The 17,643-nt window shown below is 47.5% G+C and overlaps 1 protein-coding gene and 1 pseudogene across 1 annotated transcript in view; both read left to right on the top strand.

The window, feature by feature from the left end:
- Nucleotides 1–17,643, top strand: part of LOC119455852 (TBC1 domain family member 5-like) — a 228,674-nt gene that overhangs the window by 172,807 nt on the left and 38,224 nt on the right. The window lies entirely within an intron of this gene.
- On the top strand, nucleotides 8,303–8,482 carry LOC119457173 (U2 spliceosomal RNA; annotated as a pseudogene).

Genomic DNA, 17,643 nt, shown 5'->3' with positions numbered 1-17,643 from the left:
TTTCACGAAGCCGAGAACTGGAAAGGCTCTCCTCCTCTCCCTGCCCGACCAACGCATTGACGGTTACGGCTCCATGGGAAATGCACGACTCTGAGTGAAGGGAGAGCGAGGCGATGAGGAAGGTCGATTGTGGGCTTCGGGGAAGGGGCGCTCATTGGCGGAACTATGGGAGAAGCGGCCTCAACCAATTTTTTTTTATTCCAGCTGGCTGTCGAGAGAAACGTAAAAACTGAAAATAGCAAAAAAAAAAAGCAATACGCGAAGTCTTGGCTACGCACATTCATATAAAACCAATAATAACTACATAGAAATGGTATACGCATTACGCAGGCGCGTAACCAAATTTCTGGCCCGTAAGTAAACCTGCTTGCATCTGCGGGCTTGGTTTCGCGATTTAGTTGGCTTTCTTCTATAAAACTTTAAGTGAAGTGGCAGCGATGGTTGGCATGTGTTTCTGCAGTTCACACACAAATGTTGGCAGTACCCACCCGTCAACATGACTGCATGTCTGTCTGTGGAGAATAACCTACATACATCCCCCGCTTTGGTGTCGGTATCTTTCTTTGGAACTTCTAATGGCTTGTTGCGAGTGCACTGCACATCTGCATGTGTGGCTGATAAAAGTGACAATTCGTGATCTTTTAGCTGAAAATTAAAATTAAAGTTTTACACCTTCAACATGCGCACCATACAAGGACATGCATACGTCTCTTAAAGTGTTCGAAGAAATATTTTGCGCTTATCACTGCGCTGTTCCTACCTCAAATTTGCAAAAATATCGCATTTTGAAGTCTACGTTGTTCGGTGGAACACTTGTCACTGTTAGTTGCATTGTTTTGGGATATAAGTGCAAAGTTGTCTTCGCTTATGGAAATGCAAGCTGCTACCGTAACGGCACAAGCATAAACTTGTGTGTCGCCGCCTGCCAGCAGCTGCATAAAGCTGATGGTCAGGGACGGTTGCCGCGTGTTGCCCTCTCCTCAGCAACACGCGGCAGTCCATACAGTTTCGTACATTTACTAGAGGGGGAACTGTGCCGCTAGTGTCTACTGGAGCCGCAAGCATAGGAATGATGGATATGGATTTGCCTAAGCTTCGTCCTTCTGGTTTGAAATGGCTTCGTGGCTTTGCAAAGGGATAGCAAAAAGAAGTCATGTGTTCTAAATAATAAGGTTAACATTATTCAACGTGTCCGACGGCAGCATTCGAACAGAGGACCTCTATCGCAGAAGCTCGATATTGAAACCATTACCGAACAGATGCATGCTTCGACAAGTCCAACCACTGCAATTAGCAACGATTCTACGTGCTTGCAGAGTCTTCTTACCCACTGCATTAGTAAAGTATAAATTGGTTTGAAACTTAAGTCAACTTCGGCCCAGATAAAGCGCAATAAACGAAGCTACCAGGACGTCTGAAGCCCTAAAGCACGACGGTCAGACAAATCCATCATCCCCATGGTGGTTGAACGATCGCCGCGCCAGAACTCCGTCTATAGTAATTGTAGGAAACTCTGAAACGCTGCTTTCTGTAGCGTCAAGTGTAGCAGTAAGCGCTAAATTGTTTTTGAAACAATTTAAGCATTATATGCACGTCCCTGTACGCACCGCCTTCCATTCTAAGTCAGGTATGCTGAACCCCAAGTATACAGTGCCAGTGGGGCAGAACTGCCTGCGGTTGGGAAGCTGCATATCGTGAAGCTTTCTTTGTGGCGTCCGAAAATGTATGTGCATAGATACGTTTCTCTTTCTCCATGTAGAAGATTATTATTTGTTTAATTGATGGGTCTAGGCGCTCTGGTCTGTTGTGGCGATGTGGCGCGCTGTTGCAATAGTGCGATTAGGATTCTTAGTCTACTTCCCTTAGGGCGTCTTCGGCAATACGGTGTCGCTACATTGTTTGAATGATAATATCACAACCGTCGGCTGTCATCGTGAAATAGGTTCGGCCGGATTTTTTCTCTAGAATATAAACAAGCTCCGCGAGAGTCATGTCTCCAAGTATTCGGCTTTTCGCCGACTTCTGCCTAATCTCTCGCCGTCTTCATCAGCACTTACAGGAAGCCCGTCAGGATTATCTACATAGAGATGACTTGTACAGAATACGGCCAGTGACTTTGAAAATTGGAATAGCAAGAGCGGTCTTTTTACTGTAACACAGGCTGTTATTACGCCTTTCATAATTACACATATAATTACGTGCATAATTGCGCCCACCAATTTCGCTACGGACGCGGTTTTCGTCGAGGTCTCTACAGGCTTTCGGATGCAACATGAACTACGTCACCGCCTCACATGCCGGCACCTGGCACGCTTCAGGCCCAAAGAGGCTAGCCATTGTAATCTTTTTACCTCTTTCACGATAAGTTAATGGCTTTGTAGGCTTTAGCTGCGCTTCATCTCAACTCGACAGCGACGTCCTGGCGTCATCTCGGCGATTATTACGTGGTGTGTGGCTCGATGTCCAGTGCCAGGGATCAGGAAAAAATCTGAGATGTTACCTCCTACTCTCAAACAACTATCTATTTTTCATGTACGCGAGAGGTACGCCGGGTACATTCATATTTACATTGATGAATCAGCCATTCTGCAGCGTTCGTCTGGAGCCGTGAGTTTCCTAGGAAGAGCCACCGCCATCTGTTTCAAAACGTGCACCCAACAACATCGATGGCTGCGGAACTTGCTGCTCTTCGCTCTGCACTTGGTCTCGTCAGCCAAGAACAACCGCGAAGATGGTCCATATCCATTGCCCTGCGGCGCGGACCACACAAACAACTGGCATTCAATATTAGATAACTAATCCTTAGCTTTGCTGAGAAAGGACACCACGTGACATTTAAGTGGCTTTCTAGTCACTGCGGCGTCATAGGTAACAGCGCCTCCTCTATTTTTCAATGCCAGCCAGATGCGGCCGATACAACCGTTCACCTTCCTTTCTGATCGCCCTTTGCTACTCTCCCCCGTCGGCTAGCTTTCGTGCCTGCTTTACCGTCATGGGGGAGAGGAGTACCCTCTGGGTGGTGCCTCACGACGGAAGTCGGAGGAAGTAATCCTGATAGACGCGTGAAGCGTCTACCGCATCTCCTCCGTAACAGCAGCGGCGCGCGCTCAGTGGCTCAGACGCACGCGTGACGCAAGCAGTCGTACCCTCTGGGCAGCGTCACATGGCGGCAACTCACTGAACTAAGGCGCACCAACGGCTCCCATTGTGGAGCCAGTGATTGCACTGGCATTGAAAAAATAGGGGAACTGTAGGTAGCGAAAACACCTATAAGGCTGCTCTGTCGGCTCTTCAAGGCAGCAAGCAGGAGTCGATAACGTTATCAAGGGCAGATGCCGCTAGAAATTCTGACACGGGACATGGCGTTCTCCTTGTGAAACACCCGAAGTTTTCAAGGCAACCGGTTGCAGCACATTGACTCTTCCTTGCGCCCTTCGCATCCCAACTGGGCTCTGCCGACTCGAGGCTGCCATGATTTGCTGAATATGGCTAGGAGTGGCTTTTACGAAGTCTCTCTCTCTCTCTCGGTGATCGTTAGATTCATTTTCGATATCGAGGGATATCGAAAACACATGAGTAAACAATTTCACTGCGTCGTCATATCGTCGTCATCACGCCGTCACGCCGTCTTCATCGAGGTGTCATCGTCATGCGCTTGTAGACATCGCGTGGTGATCTGAAAGAGGCCGTCATTCCATCGTGAACGTTAGATCATCGTCATTCTGTCCTAGCGATTGAACTGTCCTCCACCCGTTGCCGTCATAACTTCATCGCCACGACATCGTCATGATTCCACCTTGGTCATCCCTTTGACGTCATGCCATCGTCGTGACACCGTTGTCGGCATACAAATGTAATCATTTTAAGATCATCAGCATCACTTCAGCATCGGCATCACATAGTCGTCATGTCGCCGTCGTTTTGTTACACCATCGTCATCATGACAATGCCGTCACTCCATTTGCTTCTCCGTCATCGTCACTGCAGCGTCGTCTCCCAATATGATCATCATGTAGCCGTTGTCACACCGTAGTCGTCATACCATCGTCCCCACTTTTTGCACACACTTTCATCCTCTATACCTTTCATAAATGCTGCTTCGTGCCACATAGATAAAAATCAAGGATAGTTCCCACCCTAATTCTTTTCTAGGCTGACGCACATTAGTTTTGTCTACTGCAAAATAATCTTCAGAACTGCCCTTTGAAATAAGCTGTTTTAGGCTCTCAATCAAAAATCGTTATCATTTCAACCGTTGGTAAAAAGATCGCGTCATATACTCACAGACCTGTTCATAATCATCATCATCATCATCATCACCCTATATTTATGTCCACTGCAGGACGAAGACCTTTCACTGCGATCTCCAATTACCCCTGTCTGCGCTAACTAATTTCGACCTGCGCCTGCAAATTTCCTAACTTCATCATCCCACCTAGTTTTCTGCCGTCCTCTACTGTGCTTCCCTTCTCTTGGTATCCATTCTGTAACTCTAATGGTCCACCGGTTATGTATCCTGCGCATCACATTGCCTGCCCAGCTCCATTTTTTTTCTCTTAATGTCAATTAGAATATCTGCTATACCCGTTTGCTCTCTGATCCACATCGCTCTCTTCCCGTCTCTTAACGTTAGGCCTAACATTCTACAGCGTAAGCTGGTCATTCTAATAGCCGTTTCGGTTCGCGTTGTTCTCCGCCGCCGCCGCCGCGTAAACGCTATCGCGTGAAATGCGAAAAAAAAAGTGCTCGGACTCCGCCGGGATCGAACTCAGGCCCGCAGCGTGGGAGTCAGATACTTTACTATTGAGCCACGCAAGCGCTTGGTATCAGCGTCAGAAAAAGGCCCTATAAACGCCCCCTAGGCAGGCCCGCAGTCGCAGACGACCCGAGCCTCCGCCAGTATGGTGGCGCCATCTAGTTAAAGCGCCTACAAAAGCCGCATGCACAGGCGCAGACGACGAGATGCGATTCAGACGAGGCGCGCAATAAACGCGATCCCACTGTGAGATGTGCGCCACGTATTCTCGGTACCTCTTCGGTACACGTTATGGCGTCTCCTCGCGAGGTACGAACCGCTGCTGAAGAAGTGAATCTTAGAGCTACGTGCGCTGTTACAACCAAGCATCATCGGGCTCAGCAGAGTGCTGTGCAGAGAGCATTACAAACCACAGCTCACCGTCGACGCTGGGCGGGAAATTGATATCGCTCTCGTTAAACAAGGTTAAAAGACTGCCGCGAAGACCCTGCTGTGCGTGGGGCCGAAATTGTTACTCTTAAGCCGCCCCACCAGCTTACGCTGTGACTGTGCGGCGTGTGCCGCGCAGGCCTGTGATTTTTTTCGTTCCATCGCTCTTTGTGCGGTGCTTAACTTGTTATCTAGCTTCTTTGTTAACCTCCAAGTTTCTGCCCCATATGTTAGCATCGGTAGAATACAATGATTGTGTCAGGATCTGGCAATGCCTGTCGTATGAACACCAGCCCAATTTTATTCTTCTGTAAATTTCCTTCTCGTGATCAGGGTCCCCTGTGAGTAATTGACCTAAATAAGCATACTCCTTTAAAGACTCTAGACTGACTGGCGATGCTGAATTCCTGCTCCCTTGCCAGGCTATTGAACATTACCTTTGTCTTCTACATTCGTTTTCTACTTCACACCCACTCTTTCACTTTCTCATTTAAGGTCCTCAATCATTTGTGGTAAATCGTCCCCATGGTTGCTGAATAGGGCAATGTCATCTGCAACCCGAAAGTTGCTGAGATATTCGCCGTTGATCCTCACTCCTAAGCCTTCCCAGTCTAAGGCCTTGAATACTTCTAAGCATGGAGTGAATAGCATTGGAGAGATTGGTTTTCATTGCCTGACCCCTTTCTTGATAGGTAATTAAGCTTTCTGCTTTTCCTTTGGATAACCAAGGTTGCTGTGGAATCTTTGTAGATATTTGCCAAGATATTAACGTATGCCTGCTGTACTCCTTGATTACGCAATGCCTCCATGTCCGCTGGTATCTCTACTGAATCCCTTCTCATGTATTAGCATAATGTAGGCGTTCTTCCAGCTCTCTGGTACACTTGAAGTCGTGAGGCATCGCGTATAAAGGGCAGCAACTTTTGCAAGCATATCTCCTCCATCTTTGATGAAATCGACTGCTATTCCATGCGCTCCAGCATCTTTTTCCTGCTCATGTCTTGCAAGACCCTCCTAACTTCATTGCTAGTTACAGAAGGAACATCGGTATCATGTTCATGACGCGGTCGCTAAGTGGCTACGTTGTGATGATGGTGAGCACGAGTTTCCAGGTTCGATTCCTGGCAGCGGCATTACGATCAGGGTAGCATGTCTGAATGCTCGCGCGCTTCAGTTTGTGCACGTGACACAAATCCAGGCTGTCAAAATTAACCCTATCCGAACCTTCCATAACGGCATCTCTCAAAACCACTGTGTTGTTTCGGGAAGCTAAAATCACGAATCAATTCTAATTTTTCTTTCTCAGTGAACAGTGGCCGTAGCCCGCGTTGTACGTCCAGCGAATTTGCAGTTGATATCAGCGTTCGTTAGAGAGCGAAAAGCACCGAACTCAAAGCTCGAACCTAACGCCTATGCGCTTGCGCTTGCGCGGAGTGTGAAAGCGTGTGCGATCGATACCTCCTGACTGACATTAGGTGGAGCGCTCTATCTCTGTTGTTTCTTTTTTATCAGCATTACGGGTTAACTTTACTTTCTCGAGACACGAGATTTACAGCTTCCTCTGCAGCCGCAGCCGAGTGCCTCGGTTCGGTGGCGCACTGTTGCCGACGCTCATACGGGCTTTCCGGGTCTAGGAAGCCAAACTGAGAGTTAATTGGATTTGGCTGAATCCGCGCCAAACCACGGCTGGCTGGTTCCATTTACTTTCCGTGCTTCTCGCTCTTTGCTGCGGTTGAACGACATTTCCAGCGGAGGTGGGCAAAATAATATAGAGAGAGAGCTTGCTCTGACAGGCTGGAGTGAACGAAAAGAACGAAGAAAGATTGCGCCGGCTTCTAGAATGCGATGTGAACTGAACTGCTAGCGAAGATGCACTGGCGCTTCAGACACTTCCGAACTTTTTACACGCATGAGCGCGATTTAGACGCCTCTCCCATAAGGGCGTTTCAGAAACATTTGTCCTGGTTCACAACGGCATGTTGCACTCACTAGAGTTCTGGAAGTAAACGCAGGTCCAGTGCATTGCACGAAGCGTGAGGTTTTCGCTTCCTTTCACGGGCACACACACTAGTGACACAGATGCTTGCTTAAAGTTAGTTGGTTGGCCTTGTAGGACTTCCCACGAATGACTAAGCCGAACAGCAGCCTTCCCAACGCCGGCGTGCACACATCAATGTATGCTTCAGTGTTCTCCGCCGTGATGATATTATTTACGAATGTATACACATATAAGGCTACCGTCACAACTATTAAGTTCATCCAAATATCCAGCTCTTAAGAAACATTTTACAGTGAAGCTGTATGTGGCCAGGGTTCCTTGCATTTTTGTTCTGCGTGTCCAAAAATGTTGGCCGATCCTGGCAGTAGTGCAGAAAGGGTCCAAGCGCAATGGCACATACCCGGCCGGGTGGGTCTCCGGCCGGGTGGGGGGCTCCGAGGTCTGTAAGGCACCCTTAAACTACCTTTGTCTCACCTGGGACCCAAAGAGATCCCAGGAACAAGGGTAAGAACGTTTACGTTCGCACCACCCTCTCTTTGTCGGCGTTCCAAGCGCTTGCGGATCTAGTTTCCTATCCTTCCGGTATCCCGCAGTGACGGTGCCGTCGAAACGTCACGCGTGTCTACTTTCCTCCGGCTCCTCGGGGTGGCGGTCCCGTCTTGCACGCGAATGTATATATGAAAAAATTCAGTGCCATATTCCACTCTGTGAAGGTGCACTGGTCATCCACATTCACATGTGGTGATTGACCGTTGCTCCGGTGAAACGTTCCAAGTATGCGGGATCGGGGCCACATGAACGGTTCGCATTTCTTTCCCCCTCGCGGTCCTGGCAGGCAGCACGCTTGCGCTTGGCGCCCGCGGCCCGCTCATCGTCGGTGGTCTCCTTCCGCCGCCGCCGCCGTACCCATTCCCTTCCTTGTTCACGCCATCGTTCTTGGTAGGCACGCTGTTCTTCTTCAGACCGTACAATACGCAGCCTACCTATTTCACAGTTAGAGCATAACTGAGGAAATGAGCCTACGTAGAGCATGACGTCAGGAGACAGAAGGCACTCAGATTGGTAGGAATAGTTTGAATACGCGGGATGGTGTACACGTGTATGGTGCGGGCGTAGACATGACCGACGCGGGTCCAAGTGTAGTATCTGTTCTTATCATCTTAATATCTGATCCGGGTTGCACTTGAACCGATGATATTAAACTTGTTTTTGCAAGTTGCCGGAGTGCTTGAAGCCTGCTTCACCTCCGCCATGGGTCGGCCCGGTATTGCACTATCTTCGGGATGGGCTCACGTTTTTGGTCTACGGACGCCGATACGCTGGGAACTAGCCATATACAGCTTCGCTGTAAAAAAAAAAAAAAGACAAGTTGCCCTTCTCCATTTTGAATATCACTTCTGTGCTGTCGTTGTAATGGGGAGACCGCGTATAGTCCGGACTGCCAAAGACCAATGCGCCTACGGAGAGCGATGTCACGCATGCGCTTGGCGTTTTGTGTATGATCTTCATCGGTGGTGTTTGCCGCCCACCGGCGACGATTGCATTCTCGTCTCTTTTCCTGCCGTCGCTCTTCGTAGGCGCATTGCTTTTCGGGAGTCCGGCCTATACGCGAACATGATGGAAGTATTATAATAATAACAGAGCTGATACGAGAATGTGTGCGCGCAACTTTAGTAACGATGACCGCCGATCAAGACAATAAATACGTTCGTTCCTTTGTTCAAATATTCTTCGCTTATCATTCACCGTCACAGAGTGATAGAGTGGAATGGCTCATTATTTTTTCTCGTTTCTTCGTGGCTTTCGAATTGTTTCAGTAAGTTAAAAATCACATCGAACTGGCACGCAGCTGCACATCAGCACGACCTTGTGTAAATACAAATGAAGCAGTAGCAGGCACTTCTCTGAACCAAATCATGAACATATGGTACGAGCACTTTATGTCACATTTGTGAAGTTTGCCATCACGCGTATTATCGTGCAAACACTGCAGAATGCACGATTCCAGCGGAGTGCAATTCAGATAGCATTTGATTGATAGTGGAAGCCGGAAAACTCACGCAAATTTGTGCCTAGGAAACCAGCATGCGTTTGAACGAACTAGTGCTGGAAATACGACAGCTACATTAGGAACTTAGAGAAAGAACGTGACAGCCATTTTCAGTGGATTCCAATTCACCGTGGCAGCATGGTCAACGAACATGCCGATGAAGTTGCTGTAAAGAACCAATGCAGCAACAAGGCTTCATATGCTCGCCCGTGATCTTACACAATTGATGTGGAAAACTCCAGGTTTACAAATTTTCACAGATGGCTCCATTTTCACGGATGACTACAACTCCACATCGCTCATCGTACGGAATTTAGGGCCCTCTACAGGGCAACAATTCTCGTTTCGTCTTGAGCCAGCGACATCATCTACTTCAGCAGAGTTACATGGCATTGAGGAGGCCCTTGTGTATGTACTTCGACAGCAGCCGCGAAAGATATGGGTGATGTTTACGGATTCAAAAGCAGCCCTACAAAGTATGTGGAACAGGCACAAGCGATGTAATAACCAGCCTGCAGCGTTTGGCAGTGCTTATCTTCACCACAAGGCTCAGATTGCTGGCCATTGCATCAAGTTCCAGGAGATACCTGACCATGCCGGTATTTCGGGAAATGAAAAAGCGAATCAAGCTGCCCGAAATGGACTCCAATACCGAAATTTCAGAAGAACACTTTTTAGCAAAGCCGACGCTTCAAACATGTCAAGAAATATGCCTATCAAGAAAAAGACCACCTCTGGAATCTGCCGTTTTACCAAGATTACTTTATGCGTTATATTGACCCAGAAATGAGATCGAAAATTCCATGACCACTTCCTCGACACTCGTACCATCGTCTTCGACTGAACGTGGCATTCACGAATAATCATCTGTACCGCATAAGGCGTACCACTAACCCCTACTGTGATAACTGTGGCAGCTTAGAGACAGTGGAGCACCTACCACTAGAATGCCCCGCGTACCGCGACGAGGAGGAGGAGGAGGAATAAACTTTATTTTTGTACAGCAGATTTGTGAGGCCTAGGCCTCTCTACCTAGATGACGGCCTCGAGTATACTTGGGCTCTGGCGGCATATTCGGCCTGCTGGATTGCCTTAGTTTGGTCTTCCGGTGCAGAGCGACGAGAGACAATTTTTATTGCGATAGCAATTATATGTAGTAGTGCACCAAGCTGGGCTAGTTGGTTGAAGTTTATATTGCAAAGATTTTAACTGCGCTAGATACAGAGACAAAGCAGGACGAAAAAGACACCACGTGGTGTCTTTTTGTCCTCTTTTGTCCCTGTTTCTAGCGCAGTTAAAATCTTTCCAGTATGAGCAATTACATGAACACTTCAAGCGGATTTCCGCCGTCCCCGTGAGGTTCCGTATTGGGGGCGAGGAGTTACGGAGTCGCCATCTGTCGGAAGCGCCTCGCTTGCGTAGTATGAGGGATAACGCGGCGCGCTCCTCGTAAGTTTGGCTGTCGGCGCTCAATAAAAACACCACGCGGGCGCCCTCCTGGTCATTTCTGGAAGTACTCTCCAAGCGAGGGAAGTTTCTTACTGTCAAAATAATAACCTGGGACAAACAGAAAGCGCAGAATAGTTTACAGGCGCTATCTCTTTACCGAATACGTAGAGTGAACGCCCATTGCGCGCGGTGGACGCGATGGAGTCCTCCGAACCAGCTTCTTGTGTGAATGCTAGGCAATACCTGGAAGCAGACTGTGTTAAATGTGTTCTTATAGTGGGCTGTCTGTATAACCAAATGGAGCACAACAGAATGAAGCCTCAATGCAATGATCGCACGAGTTCGCAGTGACCGACTGCGCGTCGGTATGCATGTCCGCGCGCAATGTTTCGCTTTCGCTGCGAGCGCGGTTTCTCACCGTGCCGTGAGCTTTAGGCCGCAGCATATGAATATTTGATGGTACACAAGCAACCATTTGTTGCGTGGACGTTGTCAGAGCTGTTAAAAAACAATTTCGTTATAACTAGGGACTTCGACGCTATACGGCGACTCGTGATGTGTCATCGCGATGATTCAATCATTTTTTTTTAATCTTGGATGTTTCAGCGTTATTTCTCAAGTTGCGTCGCACTGTATGTTTGTCGGTCTTCTCAGCGAGGGATTTACCGGTGCTTCCTTTTGTTAATGCAGTACATTCATTGTTTGGTGCTAACACAAACAAGAGCATATGCCATGCATTTTTATTGTGCTTCTTACCATTCCCTTTTCATTCTGGTGAACTTGCCAGTATCTAGCATCAACAAGTTCATAGACCAAATCTTGAGGACATTAACCGGCAGCGCACGCGGGCGAGCTTCTGAGTGCGCGCTTTCTGCTACTCACCGAACGTCGCATCCCCAACGCCGTAGCAGAAATCTCCCTCGCGGAAGTGCTTGCTACACTCCCGAGTTGTAGCCGATGGCTGCTTGTCGATTTTAAGTTTCGCAATCCAAGGTACACGCAGCTTCTCGGCCTGCGGGTACGTGTGAAGGCTTACACCGGGCTCCGTTGCGTACGTCCGGCGCTACTACACCGAGCAGTAGTCTACCATTTTGGACGCCTTCAAAGGCAGCCACTACCTATTATAGTGGTTTCAAGTGTTTTCAAGTAGACACCCGAGGCGGGAAAGCATCCCCACTTAATCAGAACCGGAGCGTAGGTGGGACTTTAAACTTTCGTTTTCAGCTCGCTTCGGCGCTTCCGAAGCAGACGACGTGGCCGCTATGTCCCCGTGATCCCTCATACCACGTCACGCCGACGGTGGCGCCAGCTTTTCCAGTGGTGGAGCTCGCCCCCAATAAAGTCCAAGGGCGATAAAATCGTCGCCGCGCGCCGTATGTGCGAGTGAAAGCGCGCGGGGGACGAGCGCTATCACGGAGAGCGAACGGACGGCGGAGAGCAAACGCGACTTCCGTCGCGCGACAGGCCGTGAGGGTATGGGAGGGAGTGAGCGGGGGCGAAGCTGTGCTGCGGCACCAAATGCGTATCTTGCAACCGGGCGCAAAGGGGTAATGACGACGCAATCTCCCACGCGAAAGGAGGAAAACGGGAAGGCAGTGCGGGAGGGAGGGCGGGGGGGCTTCTACTCTGCCAACAAATGCGTTCTTGTACGTTGCGCCTCTACGAGCTGCCGGGGTTGTCGCGCGCACCTTATCTTGCAAGCGATCTCCACACGGCTCTGACCTTTGTATGCGCCGTGCATTCGGCCGCTCAGTTAGTTTCCGTTGAAGCGATAGACCGCACGAACCTTCGCTCGCTTCGGCGGCTGCGCTTGTTGCCAGCGTTTTGACAGTGGTTGTCTGCGTTCATCGAGTGTGATCTATTCATGTTTGCTTGTGCGCGGGGACACCACGCTTGTTAATTCAGTTATTAAGCGAATGTGTCCAAGCTTATGCAGCCGATAAACCTACTATCCTACTCTGAATACCTCTCTACTAATTTGCTATCGCAATTGATGCTTCGCCTTCCGGGCGAAACCGCGGCATTTTTTTAGCAACAAATTGACATGATTTGCCACGATTCTTTAACGTTACCCAGCATCTTAGGTCCAATGCCCGGCCCTTGAAAGCCGCCGCGAGTTTTGGATTTATTGTTGAAATACCTGTCAGAAATTGGTCTAAATGGAAAGCTTTAAAGATTCACCATTTCGTATAGAAAAGCCTAAATATACTCGCCATCTCACCTGTACATATTAGTATGAGGTCCACTTGCGCATTTCATATTTGTTTTTATTCTATTTTTTTCTCACTCTCCTCTGGAATCTTTTAATCCCATTCCCCATCCCTATTCAAACTTGAAGCGGATGACCGGTGCGATGAGATATGTGAGAAGGGGGCGTGATGTACGGTGGGTGATTTAGGAAGCTGTAAAAAAATGAACGAAAGAGAGAGAGCGTGACAAACTGTCGACGGAAAGAAAGCGTTTCCAAGCCAGATTCCGCTTTCATCGATAAAATGCTAATATCCTACGAATATGAAGAATGAATAAACCTAATAGCATGATTTTGCACAGCCTCAAGTGCATTTATGATATGAATCTGATGCAGGTTCCAGATGGGAGATGCATAGTCAAGTTTCGATCTTACAAATGATTTATAGGCCAACGCGTTTACTTGTGGGGTATGACGTAGATGTCGCCTAAGAAATCCCAGTGATCTATTAGCAGCTGAGATGATGTTAGTAGTGTGCAAGCGCCAGGACAGATCACAAGATAGAGTGACACCGAGGTATTTGAATGATTGGACAGATTCTATTGGAACATCATCAATGCAATAGGTAAATGTGAGAGGGTTACGGCAGCGAGTGAAAGACACGAGTTAACATTTGTTAGGATTTAGGCTCATTAGCCAGCAATTACACCATTCTTATACATTATTGAGATCGTTCTGGAGGAATGTGTGGTCAAATGGTTGGTAACTTTGCGGTAGTTTACACAATCATCTGCAAACATACGAATGTTACATGATACATGCGTTGGTAGATCGTTAATGTAAATTAAAAAAGAAGCGGTCCTAAGACGGATCCCTGCCTGATGTTACGGGGAGTCTGCTAGAATAATGGTTATTAACGAAAACAAACTGAGAGCGGTTAGTCAAAAATGCTTTTATCCACTTTAGTACGTCGGGTGTAAATTTAATTGAGACAATTTTAGCAGAAAACGTTATGAGGAACTGTGTCACATGCTTTTGCAAAATCCAGGAATATGGCATCAGTCTGAAGGTTACTGTCAAGGTTAACATGCAGGTCGTGAAGAAAAATTGCCAACTAGGTTTCTGAACGATAGCCTTTTCGAAAACCGTGCTGACAAGGGTGAAAAAAAAACAGATTATGTCTAAAAAGTTCATGATATGCGAGTATATGACGTGGCCCATGATTTTGCCGGGGACATTAGTTAATGATATAGGACGATAATTTAATGGGGTGTCTTAGGTACGCAGCAGATACATGTTTAATATTTTTTAAGAGTTTGGAAATAATATCATCTACACCTGCTGACGATGAAAGTTTGATGTTATCAATAATTGAGGTGATTCCATCTGCCGTGAATATAATTGGTGACATACGCGCAGTTGTGTTAGTAGGTGTGGGAATATCTAGAGTTGGTCTCTTCAGTAAATACAGAGAAAAAGGCTGCGTTAAAAACAGAGGTAACTGTTCTCTGGCGACTGTGACTTCGAATGCTTGCAGCATCAAAATGGCTGTCAGTGAGGCGTGTGACGAGTGCGGTAGAAAAGAAACCATCGAACAGCTTCTCTGTCATTGTGCTTGCTACAGCTCCTAGAGACAGTCGCTCGCGACAGCGTTGGCCCGCCTCGTAGACCAGCCGCTTGATTAGAAGACGATCTTTGAATGACGGCTTTTGCGGTCTTCACACCAGAAAGCAACGAAGGTGCTACTGAAGTTCCTCCGGTTAAACAACCTAGCTGAACGACTCAGTCTCCGCCGCGTTCTTTTATGAGTGTGCGTGTGTTTGTCCGTGCTTCTCTTTCTCTCAGCCGGTGTGTTTGTTTCGTATGTCTGTTTCTCCTTACCCCTTTCCCAGTGCAGTGCAGCAAACTGGATGTTTATCTTCTGGTTAACATTAATTTTTATCTCTCTGTCGATCTGTAAGCGTGTGGATCCCTCCGTCGATCTGTAACCTGTGTAGAGTTTTCTGTAATCTTTAAGCTCATTTTGAAAAGCACCGTGCTGTGCAACGCTGAGGCATGAATGACGGTTCATTCGTGCGCCGTTCACGCTCACCAAATGGTGCTCAAATGATTGAGACATCATTGACATATTCATCGTTCACGGCCGAAATTTCGCGCCTGTGCGTGAAACCTAGTGAATGATACTAGCACGTGTCACAGTAGACGTGGCTTCATTGTTTATATCGGCTTTAACCACCGTTTAACTTATTCGATGAGACGGACGCATACGACTGCTCCGTTCTCCGTTGTATTTTTTCCTGCGTGTGTCACGGGCAAGCAGTTCAATTCCCGTTTTTATGAGTTCCCTCTTGCATTCCGTGCATATCTTGGTTCGAGTTCACGCTTTCACCAACGTTGGTTGTCGACAGGCGGCTTCAAGAAATTAACGAGTTAAGGAATGCATGACAACCAAACATTCTTTGCAAGAGACTGGGAGAAAGAACAATACGGATGTGAAAGAGAGGGAAGACGAGGTGAGAAGGGGACAACAACCGACGCTATATAGTTGTGTGCCAGCACTTCCCGTAATTAAACGTCTTTCATCGTTAATGCCTGCACGAGGGATGGTGTAAACATGGTCCCAGAGAGAAGAGTTATTTGCGCAGCATCTAGGACTAAATAATTAAGGAGTACCCGGACAGCGAATGAAAAACAATATTGAAACGCTAGTGGTTCTCCTCACACGTTGGTGGGATCCAACATTTGGAACCCGTGAATGCAGGGGTGTCACTCGAACTGGCGTGCTAAAGACAAATGGTAATGCATGCTGCGTTGCTGTCTGCATTTCTTATTCATTTCGTCACGACATCGCGATGGTGCACAGACAAGCATTAGCCGAAAGAAACCCAACGCATCAAGCGGGACAAGCGTCATCGTTCTTTGAATTAATCCAGCAATATGCCTTACAATTTTTAGGCCAGTACAAAAGAACCCCCAGAGGCTAGAGAGTGACGTAGTAGAACCACTCAGTCAGGTTCGTGTTTTAGTAATACGCGAGCCATGCTCTATCAAGCAGTTTGAATTAACGGCTGGGTGGCGCTCCTAAGCGCCCAGCACTTCCGACTGCAAATACCTGCAAAGAGGAGCAGAGGTGCCGCTTAGGCGCAGGTGGATCTATCTTTGCAACTGCTGGCACCGATCGCCATATCTCATGCACGTTACATACCTGATTTCTCGAAGTATATAAGAGCTGGCTGAGCACGAAGGTATGTGAGTCACGGGAACATTGCGAGACGTGCAGACACGCCAATGGGCCAGAACAGGGCTGCGGATTTAACGGAGCAAAATACAGGTTTTGCTCTGTTTAATGTATTTCGCAAATCGCAAGAGCAGTATAGTGAGTAGGCACAGACAGAGATTCAAGTTCTCGAAATAATGATATGACTGAAATAAGAAACGAATAAAATGGCACAGCTCACCCCTCGTGGTGTTTATGTGGTGAGTGGCGGCAGAAAAATGACACCGCTTCAAGGCAAACGACACAACGAAAGAATGCAGAAACTCTAATGGAGTTCTCTAACTAAGTATGCGGAAGCATACCGCTAAATTTCAAGTTTGCCCATCCCGATATTTAGGTTGCCCCCCCCCCCCCCCACCCCTTCCGGTTTTAAGTTGGCCCACCCTCATATTTTATGTTAGCCTATGTCCAAATTGAAGTTGCCGCTTTGTTCGGCACTTTCACACCGTCGTGGCAACATGTCAAGCGGCTGAGCAAGATTCTTCGTTGCGAACTGTGGCACCAGATTTGTCTTATTAACGGCTGGTTGAAAGTCCTGTGCGGCCCAGACTGGCTAGCCTCAAGAAAGCTAAAGGGCTACAGACGTGTAATTCACGAAACGCCAGATGCTCCTTGGAAAACAACTTGGTTCAGTTACTGCGTCAGCTTAGGAAGCCTCAAGAGATATACGCTTGCGTGCCTTGGCTACAAGTGGTGGACGGTACTTGTATTCCTGAAGATTTCGCAAACATACTTCGGAAAGGCATGAACTGGCAGCGATGAGAGGGAAGTGGCTAGAAAAGTGGACTCGGAAAAACCTGAAATGTGCCTTTTTGAATCTAGGGACTGCCTCCAAAATGTGCAACAAAAGGCAAAGTTAGTGAAATGTGTGCCTTGCAGTGCTTACCTGCTTACTTTAAGCGTAACGACATAAGTTTTTTACAGACCGACAAAGAAGGCAATTTTCTCGTAATGCCGAAAGGCACCTTTAGTGAAAAATCGCAAAAGGCGATTAACACGAACTTTGTTCCCGTAAGAATTAGTTTGTGGAAAGCAAAGAAGGTGTTTTTGAGACTTTGGAAAGAAAGAACTGCAGCAACTCGCTAAGACTGTCGATAAGAACACGTGTGGGTGTTTTTTAGTGCAAAAACACACAAGCAACATATTCCTTTGAGAGCGATTGCATGTGAGCGTGTCACACAGGAACTTCAAGTTAGTATGTTTTTGGTAAAGGGCCTGAAACAACTTTACATTCATGGTCATTTTCTCGCAGTAAACTCGAATGATATCAACATGTTCTTCCAACAAAACAAGAACATAGGTTACGTGTTCTCTGCTGATATTGAGCACCTGTTCTATTCTGTGCCTCACGACGCGTTGTTTACTGCTGTTCGGAAGTGTATTGAAGTCAACGGGGATGTTTACTCTCAAAATACTGCTGGTATGTGTGTGGACACCTATTTAGTTTTACTTGCGACCTACCTGAAGAACAATTTCATCTCGTTTGAGAATCGGT

The sequence above is a fragment of the Dermacentor silvarum genome, chromosome 6 (assembly GCF_013339745.2).
Source record: "Dermacentor silvarum isolate Dsil-2018 chromosome 6, BIME_Dsil_1.4, whole genome shotgun sequence".
Lineage (NCBI taxonomy): Eukaryota > Metazoa > Arthropoda > Arachnida > Ixodida > Ixodidae > Dermacentor > Dermacentor silvarum.
This window is presented reverse-complemented; position numbering and strand designations above follow the sequence as displayed.